This window comes from Gigantopelta aegis, chromosome 8 (genome assembly GCF_016097555.1).
Source record: "Gigantopelta aegis isolate Gae_Host chromosome 8, Gae_host_genome, whole genome shotgun sequence".
Lineage (NCBI taxonomy): Eukaryota > Metazoa > Mollusca > Gastropoda > Neomphalida > Peltospiridae > Gigantopelta > Gigantopelta aegis.
In genome coordinates, this window is record NC_054706.1 from 48745471 (window position 1) to 48762673 (window position 17203).

The window sequence follows — 17203 nt, forward strand, 5'->3', positions numbered from 1 at the left end:
AAACTCTTCACTAATCATGACATGAGACTCGGTCGGTGGCCAAAAAAATCGTGTAGGAAACTTCACGCCTTTAACTTACTTTTAAGCGATGTTCTACAGCTGTTGGCGAAAATTCACTGACAGCATAAATGTTAGACAGTGTCGTACGTACGTTCCCTCCATTTACTTTCATAAAATATAAACTAAACACAAATAGGACAATTCCTTCCAATATAACTAAATGATCCGTAAAAATGCACAGCAGCTAGAGAAAATGGCGTACATCGCTTATAAAAATTACATCATTTGCAAAAAATCACCTGATTCAAATAATACTGAATGAACGTTTGCATTCTTAAGCGACATAATTTAAGTATCAATGAAGTTTACACAAACAATACTACAGGCACATTTAAAGCTAAACAAAATAAATTCAGTTATGTATTGTTAAAGTATGCATATAAATTTAATTATAACATTTGACCGTAAATATTTTTTGCTTCATGCAAGTATGAACCGAAAAAACACATCGTTTTTGGGTTTTTTCATACTTGTATGAACCAAAAAATATATGCGGTCAATTCTTAAATGTACAATATTTTTTGGTTACTATTTTGTATTTTTTACAAATAGAAACCTAGCTGAGAATATTGGTTGAGATCGTAAGTGATACCATCTGTACTTTAATACACATTTGGTTCATTCCACGTTACGTGTTACACTTCAGACTCACTTTGGGTGAAAATATTGATGTGTGTAAATTAGAAATCTATGAAAGGGCTCCTGTTATAACCTACTGATTAGTAATAATCCTACTTTAGTACTTCACAAAATAAAACAAGAAACATTGGCTAAATTTCAAACATATTTGTAATGGCTTAGATTTGTTTCCGTTACGTGTTTTACATTCGCATGGCAGACATTTTTCTATCAGATTTGAAAGTTGCCAAAGTTCTGTGAGTTTTCAAGTGATAATAAAATTTTGTATGTTGCTTTTAATCACCAAAATGTAAGTTAATATTTATCAGAAAAGAAAAATCTCATTACTCAGATATGTTTTCCAAATCATTAAAATGTAGTGTTACGTGTGTTACATAAATTTGTTACATATGTCCGATTTCAGAAACTTTTAAATTTTATTTGTTTTACTGACTTTTGTTTTAAATGACTATTAATAATGTTTTTAGCAGAAAAGTTAAGTATTCTTTTTTCAGGGGTGGATATACAGGGTAGAGGGGGTTAGCACCACCCACCTTTTTTCAGTGGCAAATATCCCTCAAATAATATTGCCTGTTAACGTTCACTCATACTTGTAGTACTAATATTCCAGTCAGTACATCCTGAACCTCCTTTTATAAAATCTTACATCAGACTTGTCAAAATAAGAAGGCAACTGGTAAATTTCATTGGCTATTGCAGCCTTTGCATAAAATGTTATGTTTTACATTTTTAATAGTAATCTGATCATTATATTAAAGATGAATTGCATTATTTAGGAAGACACTAAAGACGATACATTTATAGAGTAAAGTTAAGTTTGTTTTGTTTAACGACGCCACTAGAGCACATTGATTTTGATTTTTTTTTATCTTATCATCGGCTATTGGATGTCAAACATGGTCATTCTGACATTGTTTTTTTTAAAAAGGAAACCCGATGTTGCCACATAGGCTACTCTTTTATGACAGGCAGCAAGGGATCTTTTATTTGCGCTTCCCACAGGCAGGATATTAGCACAAACCATAGCCTTTGTTGAACCAGTTATGGATCACTGGTCAGTGCAAGTGGTTTACAGTTGAGCCTTGCGGAGCACTCACTCAGGGTTTGGAGTCGGTATCTGGATTAAAAATTCCATGCCTCGACTGGGATCCGAACTGAAAGGGCTCACCTACGTCAAATCTGAGTATGCTGACGGCAATTTTATTAAAGACTTTTGCAGCAAATAAACTTGACTGAAAGGTTATTTTTCTCTATGTACATATAGTCAAATTTCTTCAATGTATGTCAATAAATTTCAATAAACATTAATTTATTATAAATGGAATCATGGACTACTAGCATAAGCTAACATTTAACGGAACCTGGTGTCCCTGAGACGAAGTTGCTCAAGTTTTTGGTGATTAATATGACATGACAATTGTTCTATGGATGACATTAATTTGTTTAGTATTCTCGCTGGGTGAAAATTAAAGGAGGATGGCCACGCAGCCCCCCCCCCCCCCCCCCACACACACACACCACCACCACCATTTCAAAACAACAGAAAGGCAAAAACAGGAAACGTTGGTTACCGTATATTGTTATGTGATTGTTGACTTTGAAGAAATGCCTATCCCTTATTTTGCCCCTCGGTATCAGGTACTAAAAAGTTGGTATGATGTACATGTAAGCTGCCTTAATTATCTTCTGTGCACTTTTAGTTAAAACGTAGTTCAGTTAAAACGGAGTGTGGGTCTGACATTCACCGGTAATTGTTTTGCTAAACCAATCAAAGTTTTAATATTAATATTTTAATAAAGATTTTAAGATATCTGAAAAATAATAAAGATATTTGTTAATCAATCCCCCACCTTGATATAATATTTTTCTGTTCTTTTTATTTCCATCTTCATCGAGTGATTTGATCGTATTGATATTGCCAGCTAATAAGAAGCAGTTTCGTTTTTGTAAAGGCAGTGTATATATTATTTGGCACCCAAGATAAATGAATTTGAAGTCGCACACCCTAGTTTCAGCCCGCGAAAATTAATTATAATTCTGGTTAATCTACAAACCTGTAACACATTTCGATCACGTTTTTATAAAATGGAGTAAAAAAGAAGGTTTTATATCAATAAATACCATGGGAATCCCCGTGACTCAATTACTTGAAATAATTTTGAAAGTTAGTATTCTGATGTCACCGTTAGATGTCGCTCGAAGCACAGAAATGCCAAATTTCCCAGAGTGCACACAGACTTGGGGTGCGTTCCTTTCACCTCTCCTGGGCATGTTCCAACTGTTCTGTCCTCTCCAGATATCATAAGACTTATTGGTTTTAAGGGTTTGTAACATTTTGTATTGAGATACCTACTTGTCTGAACTTTATTGTTAATGAAAATGTGCACAAACTGTGAAGAAAAACCTCACAAATGAACGACAAGCAAACAACAACAAATCGGATGTTGATTGCGTGAAACGTGCACGACAAAACAAACCGACCCAAAATGATAACGGTCACGTGGTATACCAACATCTGTGACGTTGAAACGAGAATATCCCCGCTAAAAATAGATTGGACCTCGTCTGCTGAACGTTTTTTTCTCAGTGGCGCGTGCGTTTTTAAGAAATACAAAAAATGCATTTCCAGGATTACCAAAAAACACTTCAGGAGAATGGAAATGTATATCCTAAATAATAAAATGTAAGTAAAGTGTAATTTTATTTGTGAAAAATGGGTTTAATAGCGAAAAACAACGGCGTAATGGTTAGCAACTAGGGCATGTCCCTTTAATAATGAACACTACTACTTCCGTTTTTATAAGCGGTGATATACCACCTCCCCCCCCCCCCCCCACATTTTTTTTTTTTTTAAATTAAACGTTTCTAATATTTTGTAAGGAATTGCTGAATAAACAAATGACAGCAAGTAAAAATCATCAGTTACGACCAATTAAGTCTGCAACTCAGGTTAAAATATCAGACACGAGTTAGTGGACAAACGACAGAATAACCGTTCTGATCACGTGACAAGGCTGGCGTCAAATATGTTGGTTTTTGTTAGTTATGTGTTATAGTTATTATAAGACAAACAAGCAAGAAACAAGTTAGTCACTAACATGCGGTTTATTCTTCATCCAACTCATGGCGACAACGAGATCCCACAAGAGTTAATCTCGCAAACACTAACATCTATTTATCGAGACTCAACATGTAACATGTAACTTTATATATCGAGACATCTCCCCCTTTTTTCTTTTTTTTCCAAACTAAAGTTTCTAGTCTTCTTCTGTTTAACAGTTCTTTTTGTTGAATAGTTCTTTAGCCAATCTCCCTTTACAATCAATTTAGAGTTTCTGTAAATAAAACAATTTCAACTTTGCATTAGTGTTCTATTCTGTTTTCTTAACTGTGATAAACGACATCCCAAGTGAACTACAACAATTAACTACCGAAAATAAACACAATAAAGGACGAGGGTAGACTGCCCTGCCTTTATACATAAAAACCAGGTATTATTCTGACCTATGTGGTTTTTATGCATGTCCTTGCACATCCATAATGAAAAATTATATTCCAAGAATGCACATCCATAACGAATTGTTCTCTTCCTTCTTGTACTTAAACTAACTTAATTATTTAAACTTTGGGTTTCGTTTGGACACTCTTCCGCTTCTTGTAACAATAAGTTTTTCACCAAATGCGCGTTTCAGCTTCTCGGGTGATTTTCGCACCGTCTTAGTCTGAACTGGTATCTCTGACATTGACTGATGTATTGTAGTACTCTGTGCTTCTTTGTTTTCGCATCTCTCCTGAGTAGGTTGGATAGTTTGAATGTTTACAGGAAGAATACATGGTTCTGGTACGTATGGTTCTGGTGCATTCTCTTCTCACGTTTTTCTTAGATGTTTTCTGTTCCTTCTGTATGTTCTACCATTTTCTGTTCGCACTTGGTATGACCTCACATCCACTTGACCTTCAACTTTAGCCAAAACCCATTTCCCTTTTTTTACTGGTTGTATCCTCACAATATCACCAGGTTTTAAACTTTCAAGCTCTTTTGTACTTCTGTTGTAGTACTTGACCTGCTTTTCTTTCCGATAATACAGTTTTTCTTTGACATCTTTGACTACTTCTGGTGTGAGCAGACGTCGAGCAGTAGGCAACAATGTTCTAGTTCTGCGAGAAAACATCCGTTGTGCTGGCGATGTGGTTACCAACTCTGTCGGAGTGTTGTAGTAGTCGAGTAGGCCAATGTATGGGTCGGTGTTAGCTCTGTGAGCTTTCTTGATGATAGACTGAGCTATTTTGACAGCACTCTCTGCCTTTCCATTTGATTGTGGATATCTTGGTGAACTTGTAACATGCATACATCCATACTCCTTTGCGAACTCACTGAATTCTTTTGAGTTGAACGGAGGTCCATTGTCTGTGAACATTTCTTCGGGAATACCATGCCTTGCAAACTGAGCCTTGATCTTTCCAATAACTTGTGATGCTTTCTTGTTTGCACTTAGTTTGTCAACTTCGAAAAAGTCTGAATAGTGACCAACAATGACTAGATAATCACAGCCTTCAGTTTCGAAAAGGTCCATGCTGACTTTTTGCCATTGTCGATCTGGTATCTCTTGACTGATGAGTGGTTCTTTTTGTTGTTTCACCGAGAATTCTCTGCAGACAGAGCATTTTGAAATACATTCTTCAATTTCTTTGTTCATCCTCGGTCAATAAACCACTTCTCTTGCCCGTCTAAGGCATCCTTGAATTCCTAGATGACTTCTGTGAATTCTTTCTTTGATTTTCCCTCTCATTGCTGTAGGGATTACAATATGGTCTCCTTTGTAGACAAGATCATCTTGTACAGTTAACTCATCCCGAATGTTGAAATAATCTTGAACTGATATTTGTATTTCTGCTTTTGTCTCTGGCCATCCTTGTACAATGATTTTCTTTAGTTGATTCATCACTGTATCAGTTTCAGATGCGTGTTGTATTTCCTCCAAAGTTTCTGGAGTCATCCTTACATCCTCCGACATATTTATCAGTTCAACATCTTTTTCAGTTACAGTCCGCACATCATGTACCTCTTTTGTCAGATGTGGTATGTATGCTCTGCTCAAAGCATCTGCCATGAACATTGATGATGCCTTCTTATATACCAAGACAAATTCAAACTTTTGTAGTCTCAACAGCATTCTTTGTAGTCTCTTTGGTGCATTCAGTAGGCTCTTTTCGAAAATACTTTCCAGCAGCTTGTGGTCTGATTCCACAGTAAAAGATCTGCCAAACAGGTATGTTTCAAATTTTTCAACACCAAACACGATCGCTAGAAGTTCTTTTTCGATCTGTGCATAATTACATTCTGTTGTGTTCAGAGATCGTGAAGCATATGCAACAGGTTTTCCCTCCTGCATAAGACAAGCTCCAAGCCCATTCTGGCTTGCATCGCATTGCAAAACTACTGGCTTATCATTGTCAAAGTATCCAAGGACAGGAGCCCTTGACAGAATATCTTTCACTTTGCTGAAAGCTTTCCCTTGTATAGTCTCATCCCAGTAAAACGCTACTTCTGCTTTCAGTAATTCCCTAATCGGAGCGGTGACTGTTGCTAGCTGTGGAGCAAACTTGGCAACGTAGTTCACCATCCCAATCAAGCGTTGCACTCCTTGTTTATCAGAAGGGGGTGGCATCTTAATGATTGCTTCAACTTTGGCTGGATCAGGTTTCAGACCTGATGCAGTTAGAGTATGTCCAACATATTTAACTTCAGTCTGTTTAAACTTCATTTTGTCTTTGTTGAGCCGAATACCTTTCTCTTGGCATCTCCTCAACAACAAAACTAGTTTACGATCATGATCAGCTTCATCCAGTGCATATAGTAGTATGTCATCAGTTACAACAGCCACTCCTTCTAATCCTTCTAGAGCTTCTTGCAGTCTCCTTTGAAATTCCTCAGGCGCTGGAGAAATTCCAAATGGCATCCACTTCCACCTGTAACGACCAAATGGAGTTGAGAATGTAGTTAAGTAACTAGACTCTTCATCTAAGACAACATGCCAAAACCCATCTTTTGCATCAAGTACAGTGAACAACTTAGCCGTTGACAGTTCAGGAAGGATATCATCAATCGTGGGTAATGGATAGTGGTTTCTCTTCAAAGCTTTGTTTAAAGGTTTTGGGTCTATACAGAGACGTATGCCACTTTGTTTATTGCATACTACCATAGAAGACACCCAATCTGTAGGTACTGAGACAGGAGCCAAAACATTTTTCTTGACAAGTCTGTCAATATGTTTCTTGACCATTGTCTTTTTTGCCAAAGGCAGTTTCCTTGGTGGTATCGGTACTGGTACTACCGCTGGATCCACTTCTAGATGTAACTCTCCTTCCAGTTTACCATCTCTTGTGAACACATCAGTGAACTGTGTTTCAATGTCTTTTTTCCTGAGAGGAAGCATGGTCTCCACACCATGTACAGACTCAAAATTGTTTTGATTCACAGTTATTAGTTTCATTTTCTGCACGGTTCTCGACCCCAATACAGATCGACATTTCTCTTTTACAACTTGGAACTCTGCACTGTATTCTTTCTTAGTTTTAGGATTAAGAATCCTTAATCTGCATTTTCCTACTGGTTTGATCCGAGATTTGTTGAACATAATAAGTGTAGTGTTACTAGTTTCCAGCTTTTCTTCAGACAAACCTGAATATACTGCTTCAGATATTACGTTTACACTCGCTCCACTATCTATCTGAAAGTTCACTTTCTGTCCGTTTACTATCATGTCCGCAAAGATTCTAGTAGGATATGTTTCACCACCAACATTAACAGCAGCAACCTCAGCAATAGCATCCACGGACATAAGACTTCCCTCACTACTGTCATCAGAGTTGTCTTCTACTGTATTTAGTTTCTCTTTAGATTTTTGTTTTCGATCACTCCTTGGTTTGAATCTCCTAGTAGGACATTTTAAAGCAAAGTGGTTTTCTTTCTTGCAGATATTACAGGTCTTTCCCCAAGCAGGACACTCCTCTTTCCTCTTGGGATGTCGTTTATCACAGTAATAACAGTTGATCAAAGTAACTCTCTTTTGACCAACCTGCAGACCAACAGTAGACTTTTTCTTTGTTCTTTGCTGAAAAGCTTGAACGTCTTCCGATTTTCCCTGATCCATCTCTTGAAGATGCTGATTTGTGGATTCATATGCCCTAGCGGTATCTAGACATTGCTGAAGGTTCAGATTTCTCATCTGTAGTAGCCGTTTCCTCGTGTTGTTGTCACTAACGCCTACAACAATCCGATCTCTTATCAAAGAATCTCTCAACTGTTCATAGTTGCAGTTTTTTGACATCTTCATCAATGTAGTATAGTACGCATCTATAGATTCACCTTTCTCTTGGTCACGTTTATTGAAACAATACCTTTCGTAGATTTCATTTACTTCACCAAGACAGAATTGTTGCATTCTCTCGAACACAATGTTAATGTTAGTTCTATCATCTACATTAGGAAATTGCATCCCATTGTATACTTTCAGTGCCAAAACATGTTAGAAGTGTAGCTGTTCTTACTTGTGTGGGTTGTAGTTCAAGTCGCGAAGCAATTTCATAATTATCCCATACTTGTCTAAAATGCTCCCATTTTGTAGCAACGTTTCCACTCAACTCTAGTTTGCACGGGAACGGAACACTCTGAATGACTGTAGGCTGTACCTCTTGGACACCCATTGTTATCACTTACTAGTAGCAGTGTAGTACAGAAAAATAATCCAGTATTTAACCCACCAAGTTTACTTATAAACACTTTCGGTTCACGTTTCCGATGGAAACGATCGCTGTGATGCTCCTTTCCGGTCGGACATACCAAAGCAGTGCTTACTTCTGGAGGAATTTACAATTCCAACGTATGACTACGGACCACCACTTCCGGTCGTAGTTCAAAGAAGAAAGTTTTCTCGGACTGGTGCGCACTTTAAGGAGGAAGTGTCACAGAAGAAATGCCCACTTACTAACATTTTGGTCAGTTTTTTACAGCAATATCACATTTACTCTGTTCCAAAACATGTTTTTCGAGAGCAGGGTACTTTTTCACCTTCTGACATCATGTTACGTTATGTGTTATAGTTATTATAACACAAACAAGCAAGAAACAAGTTAGTCACTAACATGCGGTTTATTCTTCATCCAATTCATGGCGACAACGAGATCCCACGAGAGTTAAACTCGCAAACACTAACATCTATTTATCGAGACTCAACATGTAACATGTAACTTTATATATCGAGACAGTTTTTTCAGTCGGAGATTGCCGAAACGATAAAAAAGATCAAAGTTTTCAGTGCTAAAATAAAATATAACTTTTAGTGTGTGTATCGAACATACAAATAGATACTTGTAAGGGACACAACAGGCTGTTAAAAATAGTGTTACATTGCGTTACAGTAACTGCCGTAAGCTAATGCAGTTTTTCGTCAGTTGTGCTTTCGCACACAACACGGTTTGTTCCCTTTGATGTCCAGTGTGCACACTCACCGATGTTGGTCAGCGTGAAAAAAAGTGGGAATTTTGAAATAGCGGAGCTTGGTGCTGCAAATTATAACAGGATGCCAAAAAATAAAGATGGGCGCAAAAAAAAAAATGGAGCTGCCAAACCAGAAAAGGGGCAGCATGACATGAAAGCGATGAGGCAAAATGCAATAAGAACATATATTATACAACAACACAGGGTACGCGCATGACTAAATACAGTTCCATTGTGTGGTAATACCAACTAAGGCGTGCGCTACAACAGCTTGTTCTGAATGTGCACGTAAAACCCTATGACCTGACCTAATACTAACTAAACGCCCATTAACTCCAACCAGCACCCAAACGCCCCTGTTAAATACTGACAGATAATGTTCATACACGTTTATACATTTTGCGAGGAGCTTTACTGACAGCAGTAATTTTTATCCGGCGGCACAAAAGTGCCATCGGTGACACCCCCAACCAACGGCAGTTTATTTGTCACTGACAGCAACTCAGCAACTGCCGTCGTTAAGTTCGAGCCCTGATATTGAAAAATTAGTTGCTGTTAGGATAGGGGCAGTGTTTTTGCCAGAAATACTTTTTTATGGAGTTGAATGCAAGCAGTCAAAACAGGGTGTATTAATTTGAGGGGCCTCCCCCAGAAATAAAATGGGTTACATTTAGGGTTAGAGGGTTAAGAAAAGCATACAGTAATGATAAAGAGTAATTAATTTTGTCAAAAAGTTAACTTAAAATAATAAAATCTGCTAAAACATTTGGGTATGGCACCATACCCGTTTTACCCTCTGGCAGAAACCCCCCTGGCGGGGGTGGGGTGGCAAAGCCACTTGTAAGAATTTAAAGGAAGAGATCAATATATCACATGGATGTTGAACTGCCACGAAAATTATTCAAAAGTGACTAATTTAAAGAACATTTTATTTACCAAAGACTAAATGTTGTAGCTACTTTGCATGAAAATTACCAGCTGGCAAATTTTACAATGGACAGGGTGAGCCTGGTGGTCTTTGCTTTTCATAAAAGGCCAGATTCCTAGAGGGGGGCTCTCACATTAGTCGATAAATCAATTATAAAAGGGTATAAATGGAAGTGGCCAGTACCAGTAGATACATGTACCATTAATTCCTGCCCAAGTGTGCTTTTTGCAAAATTGAACATCCACTTCCTGCCGGCATGCTTGGGAGTTAAGTGTAAAACCAGTACATATACTCTTCAAAAAAAGAAACGCAAAAGGGTACAAATGGGTTATAACTCCGATTTTATGTTTCCTACCGGTTCATGCTTTGTGAATATAAGGTCATTGCATGTCCCAAACACATTCCCACGGTTACATTCAATAAAACGCAGCTACTGTACAATAAAGTTCCAAAATGTGAATATTCGCAAAAACGCAGCCACGTGCAAACCATGTCACCACTGCACGTGCGTTGTCTGCACGTGCAACATGAACACCGACAGTATAAAAGTGCAGGGTGTTCGCTTGCCTGGCCTCTGTATCTGGCCGACAGTTGACAATCCAGGACATGCCACGTCTCAGTGAACCGCAGAGAAACAATGCCATCGGCCGACTAGACGCAGGCGAATCCAGAACGGCCGTTGCCAGGGCATTCCATGTGTCCCCAAGCACCATCTCCAGACTGTGGGACCGTTACCAGCAACATGGATCAACACGTGACCTCCCTAGATCCGGTCGACCACGGGTCACTACCCCGGGCAGGACCGCTACATCCGGGTACGCCACCTTCGGGAACGATTGACTACTGCCACCTCCACAGCCGCAGCAATACCAGGTTTGCGCAGGATATCCGACCAGACCGTACGGAACCGCCTACGTGAGGTAGGAATTCGTGCCAGACGTCCAGTTCGAGGTGTCATCTTAACACCACAACACCGTCGACTCCGACTGCAGTGGTGCCAGATTCATCGACAATGGCCTCAACTGCGATGGAGACAGGTGTGGTTCAGTGACGAGTCTCGATTTCTGCTCCGACGTCATGATGGAAGATGTCGCGTGTATAGGCGTCGTGGTGAACATTATGCGGCAAACTGTGTGCAGGAAGTGGACAGATTCGGCGGGGGTAGTGTCATGGTGTGGGCAGTCATCTCACACACTGGCAGAACTGACCTGGTCCACGTGCAGGGCAACCTGAATGCACAGGGCTACATTGACCAGATCCTCCGGCCACACATCGTTCCAGTTATGGCCAACGCCAACGCAGTGTTCCAACATGACAACGCCAGGCCTCACACAGCACGTCTCACAACGGCTTTCCTACAGAACAACAACATTAATGTCCTTCCTTGGCCATCGATATCACCGGATTTGAACTCAATTGAGCATCTATGGGACGAGTTGGACCGACGCCTCCGACAGCGACAACCACAGCCCCAGACCCTGCCCGAGCTGGCAGCAGCCTTGCAGGCCGAGTGGGCCACCATCCCCCGGGACGTCATCCGTACTCTGGTTGCTTCAATGGGCAGGCGGTGCCGGGCAGTTGTCAACACACGCGGAGGCCACACCCGGTATTGACTCCAGATGACCTTGACCTTGGTGGTGTGTCCTATCACTTACTCACAATGGACTAGAGTGAATTGTGAACAATCCTGCAACATTTGGTAATTATCGGACTCACCATTCAATAATTAAATCAATTCTCCAAATGTTACGACAATGTGGTTTTGCGTTTCTTCTTTTGAAGAGTATATATATATATATATATATATATATATATATATATATATATACTTCAATACATGTATACAGACAGTAGCAGAGTTCACATTGACTGTATTTAGGTTTTGTACAATTTATTACTTAAAGACATGTTTGTTGGGTAAAAGATTCATCCCTTACCCCATGTAACACACGTAACGTTGTGTGTGTTAGATACACTCAATAAAGGCTGCATTAAATTGTATAATAACTTGCAGCTTTTGCAAAGCAAAAATGGTAAAAAAATATTCATATTGGTATTTTAACTTTTAACCTGAAAAAACATTTTAAATGATTCAATATTTTACTAGTTATGAAAACTTCTTGGTTATTTGTGTTACGTGTGTTACATGCAAAATAGTGTTACTTTTGTATTGTTTTTCAAATAAACCTGTTATGAGAAAAGATCGAAAGAGGTGGTAAATCTTAAAGACATCCAGATTATCTGTCAAATGACTATATACATGTACTGACTCATTTTGGTATATTGACTAACAAAATTTTAAGCAAAGAACAAATGTATTTTCAAATAGTGGCACACACAAAATTATCTCACTGTTTATGATTTGTTTGTTATTTAACATAAATAGACATATCCAAAATATTAAAAAAGCACTTTTTGAATTTATAAGATGAATTTTAATATTTGCATCCAAGGATGAGTTTGTGTGGAAATGAACCATTTACAAAAATAGAAAGAAGTAAGTCCTATATATCGATATGATATGCAAGTATCACATATTTTTATAACTACATGATTGTACCGAACATAAAGTTCAGTAAATTTCTTAGAAGTTATACAATATCTATAAAGTTAGACCAAACATCAAATTAGGATCGTATCGGGTTGCATAGGTCACTATCAACACCATTATTTCTCTTCCTATTTCTATTAATAAACTAAATACTGAAAACTAAATCTTGTTTATTATTACCTTAAAAAACAAAACATCTGTAGCAATACTAAACTTTTTGTTATTTATTTTACTATCGTTTGCAAGCAGATTTACTGTCACCTGCATGCACAAATTGGGGTATGCATGGTAACAACAGAATTAAACGTTTCATTTTTATACCCTCAGGCCTCCCAGCCACGTGTACATATTAAAATATAGGAAATATAGGAATTTGCATGCCAAAATATAGGAGTCCTATAGGAATTTTGAAGTCAAATATAGGAGTTTTATAGGAAAATTTGGACCATTGTCATGAATATAGGCATTTTACACGGATTTCTAAAGACATTTACATTACTAATCAGGGTTAGATCTTCACCATTTCATTCAGGGTGTTAACAGGGCTATACCTGGCTTTCATTTCAGATAGTCCCTTGAAGTTTCAAGTGGTCCATATTTTGAAACTATTTGTTTTATCTCAAATAATCTCTTATTCATTGTGATCCATTATTGATAAACTCACTGTATATATAAGAACTATTATAATTGTTTTAATTAAAATATTTGTTTAATGTTAGATAATAGATTCAACAAAATAAATATTATTAAATGATGTAACCTGAGATGAATAATTGATTGAAACATATCAGTGCTCAATTTTAAGGATTTTGGTCACTTGCCCAGAGGGCAAGTATGGGTTCACATTGAGGTTGCATGCCCCTCCATTAATTTGGTTGCCCTGATTTCATCCTTGTTTTGAAAATAGAGTTATATTTATATTCCAATAAAACAGCAACCAAAAGGTTTGGAATTACTATGTTGTCAATGTAATATGTACTGTTTGACAATAAAATACATTACTTTTTAATAATGTTTTTAAATGTTTGTAGTTATACACATGTACACATAGGGCCTAATTGCTTAAGATTTTTGTGATTTGGCGACACATCAGCTATTTTCCAATCGAATGAATTGTATGTTCCAATCGAATGCACTGGAATGTTTACTATTCGGAATACTTCAGCCGATTACGTTTTCCCCCGATGTTTCACAGAATCGGCCACGGAGTTCCGAGTAGCATATAAACCCACGTGATTTATACTAATTGACTGACACTATGCCGAAGGGGATGATTTTCCATTTCAGATTTTGCCACATTCAGTTAAGTAATGTTTACATGCCACTAATAAAGAAAAAAAAGGGTGATGTACCATATTTTCTGTTATAAACCGCGAAGTTCCGACCTGTGTCCGTACATAAACTGCACCTTTAACTAAGCTGCAGTTAAAACAAAGTCACAAACTTAATTATTGTTTGTATTTAATAATAATAAAGAGATCCATTCTCCCTTAAATTCAAACAATAATTAATTTGTTAATTGTGTGGCTTTCAGTTTGATTTCATCTAATGGATTATGGGCAAGTTTCGTAAACAAAACACACCGTTGACAAACCCCGCTATTTTCATGAAAATATTAACAAGAACTTGGTAATGCATTGTTCGTAATCTTACATTAGTTGCCAAAAAATATATAAATAAATAAATACATGATAACATTTTATTTGTTCCAGTATGATTACAAAGCATAAACCAAAAAAAAAAGTGCACAAGAATTACTATTATCCTGTTCAATTATTTAGACCCAAAGTTTTTTGCAAATGTTACGTTTATTTCCTATTCGATATTTGTTTTCTTTGCATTTACATGAAAACAAACCCAAACCCAGACAGGTGTTATATACAAATCATCATATAAAATGCACGAAGTTGACTTAATTCCACTTTTTAAAAATATCTGTGTCTTTTGAATGCACGTTATTTCTCCTATAAATAACTAAGGTCATTTGCATATCAAAACATTGGGATCTGAGGCTACGTGAAGGTCATTATAGTTTGTTTCACTAAATCAAGGTTATTATTGTTTTGCAGTGTGTAACAGCATTGTCTAATCTTTCCGTTAAACATAGATGTAAACAAACAGAACATGTAACCCTTTCTTGTAGGTGCATTATATTTAATAAATTTAGCTAATGTATTATGTATTTTTATTTTATTATATCAATTATATATTAGCATACCATACCTAACCTAACACAACTGAGGTGTAGCACAGTAATAAACACAAATCACCTCACACACCGCAGGAAAGTGCTTTCCAAATTTATAAATAAATTTAATGCAGGGCCGGACCCAGAAGACCAGGGGGGCGGGAATAAAATGTCAAAGGCCACCAACATCAAATAATAATAAAAATGTTATTTAATTTGTCTCTAAATTGGGAACTCATACGTATATATATATATATATATATATATATATATATATATATATATATATATATATATATATATATATAGTATTTAGGATGGTGCTAGGGACTGGGGTTTGGGGTTTGGGTGTTACATTTGTAATGCAAAAAACCAAAGGGCTATTGTTCGGACTCGTATGGGTTCAACCACTTTTTCATCCCGCAGACACAGCCCTGAATGTTTATAATACGATAGCATTGCTTGGTCAATAACATCATTATTTCGATCTATGACTGCACGTGCTATTGTAGCAATGTGTAAACCACGTAAAATACAAGTTAGGTAGGGTATATAAATTCATTGAAAATGTATTAGTCAACATTCTTGTTATTGTTATCTGAGGAAAAATATGGGTAAATCGAAAAACACTTCAGTTGATGTAAAATCGTGTATTAACAACGTTTTCGATTATTTTGAAGATGAATATCAGCGCGGTAGACCTACAGTACGCGAACAAACCATAATTGCGTCTAGACGGCGACTCCGTCCAAGCTAGACGGCGTCTAGACTAGTCGGTAAAATTTTAAAATTTCCTGTTTAGACGGTTGATCGGCGGTAGCTGCAGACACTGAAAATGTGCACGAGCTACTTGATTTGAGCCTCTAAGCTTTTTTTGTGGGTTGTGAATTGCCACTACATGTTGTTATGAAGTAAAAAAAAAAAAAAAAAGAAGAAATTATATATATATTTATTTCACGAGGTTTTTTTTAAATCGCGATTGACGTGTTTACAAGGCATTCGCACTACATTGAAAATAATAATTAAATAATAGATTTTTATTAACCAATAGCCCTTGTAAATCGTTCAGTGGGAAACGATTACAATAAACAAACAATGAACAGGAGGAAACGAAAGAATAAGCTTGCTTTTGCGTACGTGATAATTAGCACAGCAGTGGACAGTTCATTTCATTTGTGAGGGGATGTCGAATCTGTTTTTATGTTTACTACATTTAAAAAAGTTAAATAAATTATAATAATAATAAAAGAGAAAATGATAAAAATAAGTGTTTTTAAAAGGAGGGGGGGGGGGGGGGGGGATACGGATACTGCGTGTTAATAAATATTTAAAAATAATGATGTTTGCTTTTGCCTACGTGACGATTGTCATGAGCTGCTATGGATATTGTTTTATTTGTCGGAGGGAATCAGGTTCCCAGGTCCGTAGGAATAATATCTGGGGGAAGGTGCACAACTTAGCGGGGGATCACAACCCCCATAGTGTGGAGATGGGACACAGGCCATATTTTTACTTTTATTTTTGTCCTCTAGTGCAAGCGGGGCGGGCTGCTCTCTAGCACCCATTTATCTTTTCCTCCATTAAGTATACCAATATTACCTGTATACGTTCACCGCCGATGTGACCAACGATCTCAACGATCGCGGGTTGCATGTCGTTTACGAGTTTTGTTAATTAAATGTGTGTTGGCGTGATTTCCAAAAAGAACATGGGTACAGGTTTTTTCTTGAGCTGTTGTTGTTTCAGGTTTATTCTGTCTAGCACCCATTTATCTTTTCCTCCATTAAGTATACCAATATTACCTGTATATGTTCACCGTCTATGTGACCAACGATCCCAACGATCGCGGGTTACATGTCGTTTACGAGTTTTGTTAAATAAATGTGTGTTGGCGTGATTTCCAAAAAGAACATGGGTACAGGTTTTTTCTTGAGCTGTTGTTGTTTCAGGTTTATTCTCTCTATAGCACCCATTTATCATTTCCTCCATTAACTATACCAATATTACCTGTATACGTGCACCGCCGATGTGACCAACGATCCCAACGATCGCGGGTTACATGTTGTTTACGAGTTTTGTTAAATAAATGTGTGTTGCCGTGATTTCCAAAATGAGCATGGGTACAGGTTTTATCTGGAGCTATTGTTGTTGCAGATATATTCTCTCTAACACACATTTACCTTTTCCTCCACTAATTGTACCAATATTACCTGTAAACGTGTACCACCGATTTGACCAACGATCACAACGATCGCGGGTTACATGTCGTTTACGAACTTTGTTAAATAAATGTGTGTTGGCGTAATTTCCAAAAAGAACTTCGGTACAGGGGCTGTT